This window comes from Trematomus bernacchii, unplaced genomic scaffold (genome assembly GCF_902827165.1).
Source record: "Trematomus bernacchii unplaced genomic scaffold, fTreBer1.1, whole genome shotgun sequence".
NCBI classification, from domain to species: Eukaryota; Metazoa; Chordata; class Actinopteri; order Perciformes; family Nototheniidae; genus Trematomus; species Trematomus bernacchii.
The window spans coordinates 5,579,209-5,583,839 of NW_022987708.1; the positions used below are offsets into that span (position 1 = coordinate 5,579,209).

Sequence of the window (4,631 nt, forward strand, 5' to 3'; positions counted from 1 at the left end):
TTTGACCGAGTATTATTCAAAAAGTACACAGTAAAAATGTAATTGCACACTCAAAAATGAAGAGCCGCTGATTTGACCAAGCAAACGCGAGAGACGGCTGAGTTGACCGCAGTACCGGAACGGACGACAGTATCTTAATATTTTCTGAAAACAAATGCCAGTGTCACACACACACACCCTGGTGACCGGACATCTCCTTCATAAATAGAATAATAAGGCGTAATAATCGGGCAGTTCGATGTGTGTAGAGGTGTGTGCGTGTGTGTGTGTGTGTGTGTGTGTGTGTGTGTGTGTGTCTGTAGAGGTGTGTGTGTGTGTGTGTGTGTGTAGAGGTGTGTGTGGCTATAACGAAGCAGCCTGCAGTCGCTCTTTAGCTGTCTAATGAAGGTAAACACAGCGAAGGCTGTGTGTAAAAGGCACAGCTCCACTTCCTACTTGGTGAACCTGTAACTTTCCCGTGTGCACGAGAATGTATCTCTTGCGCAAGAGAAAGTATATCGTGATGAGCAAAACCATGTCACTTGGCCCAGGTGGTTTCCACAGAACGGACAAAACATGTTTAACGACCATAAAGGTCCATAGGTACCGGCGGTCTATCCGCCAAAACAAACTTAAGTTTGTGTCAATCACTTGCACGTCACTTTTGGTATGATGGGCATTCCCTTTCCGGTTTGATTCTCTAGTTTGTTAAAGTGTTTCGGCAAATGTCAAAGTGTTTCGGGAAATGTTAAAGTGTTTCGGGAAATGTTAAAGTGTTTCGGGAAATGTCAAAAGTGTTTCGGCAAATGTCAAAAGTGTTTCGGCAAATGTTAAAGTGTTTCGGGAAATGTTAAAGTGTTTCGACACTTGTAAATTTGTCTCCAGCTTTGTAAAAGTGTTTCGCGTCTTGTTAATTTGTTTTTGTTAATGTTAAATCGTTTTTTCTTTGGTAAAAGTGTTTTGCTAATGTAATTTTGTTTTATAAAATGTACATTTGTTTTATAAAATGTAAATTTGTCTCAAGCTTTGTTAAAGTGTTTCACACTTTGTAATTGTCGATTGCACCTCTCAGCCACCGTACATAACGGAGTGAAATGACCCGGAAGTACCTGGGTGGCAGCCATGATAAGAGCCGTTCGAATTCTCTAGATGATAGGAAAGGAGGTTTGAAACTTCCTTTATAACCTCCTTTAGCTTAGGAAACACTGGATCTTCCTTTACGAAAGAAAATGAGAAAATGCTGCCCCACAATGCCTTGCGGCCGCAGCATTTAGGGCGAGGGAATATTCGGCCGTTCACGGAAACAACTGAATATGACCGAGAAATGATATCATGAAAGTTACGGTTCTTATTAAGCTTTTTAAAATGGTAACTTGCCAAAGTGCTTTGTTTTGAATGTTCAATCAAAAAGAGAAATATGAAAGTTAGTTTTTACTGAAATGATCAAATAAAGTCAACATTTCACAGTGTTTACTGAGCTGTGTGGGGTTTGTTCAACTTTTAAAAGATGTTTGAATGGTGATATACACAGTGATAGATGTTAAGGACTAACGTTTATAATAAATAGCCTACATTTGTATTGATTTTAAGATCTTTTCATATAATCATACGTATTGGGATCATTTGTATTAATGTGGACCGGAGGGAGAGGGTGACAAGCATACGTTTCACTTTCCTTTTTTATTTCAATTACCTCGTTCATGAAGAATTTATGAATTTATGTTTCTCTGTTGTAACATCTGTTGCAAAGTTTCTAGATGCGTCCGCCGTTCTTATTAAACATCCATGTAGTCCGCTCACTCCGCTGTATAGAAAACTAGTTTCTCCACAGCAGACGCATATTCATGACGTCCGCTGGCGCATCATAAATACGTTGGATAGTGAAAGTGCAGTCGGATTCTCAAAGCACCGCAGTCTCTTCTCCTAAATCCTTTTGAATTCTGCTATCCACTATTCCTTAACCCTGCGACGTTTCACACAGAAGTCAAGGGATAGACGATAGGAGCTGATTTTTGGACTATTCGACTGCAACCTGACAGTCGATGAGTTCCTAAATACTTGTGTAAGTGCAGTGTCCATATTTCTGAGCAGCGTCAGAACTAATGTTTTTTCCATGTCTGGGTAACGTTTAGCCTCAAACGATGTCAATCCAAGGTCTTCAGTCTCCTCACAGAGACAAATGTGTGCAGGCTAAGGGTTTGTCAACTCAATGTGACAAATAGAACTTCATTATTCCCAAATCTGTAGCATATGGTAATAGCAGCTAAAACCAAGGCAGTTCAATAATAAAAGCTAAAATAATGGATTATAATTATAATGCTAAGAATAGCATTCAAAATGTCCAACACAATAGATGTACATTTTTGTTATGTTTATCAGAGTCATATAGAAGCAACAATGGAGCCGTGTAATACCTCCATTTTTCCCAATCCTTTGAGCTCCGACATGTCCAAACAAAGCAAAGCCAACTTGTGATCCCTAACTGTAGTTGGGCCACTTCTCAAAGTTTTCTTATAAAAACGTTTTAAAGATAACATTTACAGAAGTTCACAAGTAAATGCCACAAATTAGAAGAAAAAGAATAGGAAGAGGAGAAATGTGTTTTCTTTACTTTAATATCGTGTTTATCATCCTGTGACCTCTTAGATGTATTGACTCTTGAGAAATATAATCCATTTTGTAACAGACAAAGTTGGCATTGTATAAAATCAACTAGTGGGGAAATTGAAAAAGCCATGAAACTCATGGATATTTGCAACATATTCAAGGTCTGAGGACACACCATGTTCTTATGCAGCATGTGTTTATGCCTCAACAGCACCTTAGTTTATCTTATTTATGCTTATTGAATGATATTGTAGATTTACTGGCATATCAGCCTCAACCTGGATCTTTTCCCCACAAACAGAAGAGTGAGCTAAAGCTTCCCATCGGCCGCCTGAATAAGGAATTTCTGATGGCCTGAGCTAAAGGTCAGCAGTGCTGAAGAAATGCTGCAGTACGGAGAAACCAGGGCAGCAGAGTCTGTGTGGATGAGAGAGAGATAAGGACTGGAGGAAGTGGAGAGGACAAGGAGCAAGTGAGCATTCTGCATCACTGTGTGCTAGTGGCATCAGAACCAGGAAGAACTGGGAGCTTAGTGTGAGTCTGTTACTAAGAGAAGGATGCTAGCTGAGGTGGAGGGATCTTGAATCACCCTGAAAGTGTTTCTTTCTTCACTCATCGGCTTGCTGCACATTATCCCACTTATTACATGGGTATGTACTAAATAAATAAATGACTTGGGTCACAATATTGATTTATGATGAGTTTATTGACTTAAAAATGACTGCATTGCTTCCATTAGGAAAAAATAGTCCGTTCCAGTGCGTACCAACGGCCGAACTGAGGCGACAGCAACATAGATTAAAATGACGGCAGCACTGATCGAGGTGTTCTTTAACTGTTCAAGTCTGTTCATTCTCTTTTCCATTAAGCAGTCTTTAAACACTGCAGAGCCCATACCGTGTTCCTGTTAGTGTTTACTTCCTGTCTGTCTTCCTTCTGCTGTTCCCTTTAGTGTTTACTTCCTGTCTGTCTTCCTTCTGCTGTTCCCTTTAGTGTTTACTTCCTGTCTGTCTTCCTTCTGCTGTTCCCAGGACGGAGCTGCCATCCATGGAGGACCTTTACTCCCAGCGGCTCAGGAAGAAATCACTACGGATTATCAAAGACCCCCATCACCCCAGCCACAAACTGTTCTTTCTGTTGCCGTCTGGCAGACGTTACCGCAGCATCCGGGCAAGGACAAGAAGATTCGGAGACAGTTTCTTCCCGCGGGCAGTGAGACTGTTAAACAATTGAACTGTTGAAACAACATCAAACATTCAACTGCTACTCAGTAGTATGTATCTAATACCTAATATATATATATCATTCCAATAACTTGTATATAGACTCATACTGCACTATTCCACATCATAACTTTATTTCATTTTTATAACTATTATTATTTTTGTATTGCTCTTGCTCTTATTGTTATTATGTTATGTTATTATGTTGCATTGTTGGAGAAGCCTGTGACATAAGATTTTCAACTGCATAATTACTCTGTAGCTATGTCAGATTGACAATAAAGAACCTTGAACCTTGAACCTTGAACCCTTTAGTGTTTACTTCCTGTCTGTCTTCCTTCTGCTGTTCCCTTTAGTGTTTACTTCCTGTCTGTCTTCCTTCTGCTGTTCCCTTTAGTGTTTACTTCCTGTATGTCTTCTTCTGCTGTTCCCTTTAGTGTTTACTTCCTGTATGTCTTCTTCTGCTGTTCCCTTTAGTGTTTACTTCCTGTATGTCTTTTTCTGTTGATTTATTTGACATCCGGCGCTCTGATTCTTTTAAACTTGCGCTTTTTTCTTGTTCTAGTTTATATGTATTTACTGGAGACAGTTTTGTCATCATGAAAGTTCCGTGCTCTCCACAAATACAAAAATAAATATTGAAAACAAGTATTCCTCTGTGGTTTCTGATTGGAGGAAAATGTATGGGGTTATTTCTGCCACTGCTGACGCTATATTGACTGCACTTCTTTCTGCACGAAACAGAGCCATTTGAAATGGACCATTCAGCATTGAGTATTTAACTAAGTCGTGTAATAAGAGAGATGAAGGTAAGAGTGGCTG

The 4,631-nt window shown here is 39.6% G+C and overlaps 1 long non-coding RNA gene across 1 annotated transcript; it reads left to right on the forward strand.

The window, feature by feature from the left end:
* Nucleotides 1–1,860: 1,860 nt before the first annotated feature.
* On the forward strand, nucleotides 1,861–3,645 carry LOC117491014. The gene is made up of 3 exons (XR_004556726.1): nucleotides 1,861–2,041; nucleotides 2,888–3,236; nucleotides 3,618–3,645. It is a non-coding gene; the product is annotated as an uncharacterized LOC117491014 (long non-coding RNA).
* The last annotated feature ends 986 nt before the right edge of the window (nucleotides 3,646–4,631 follow it).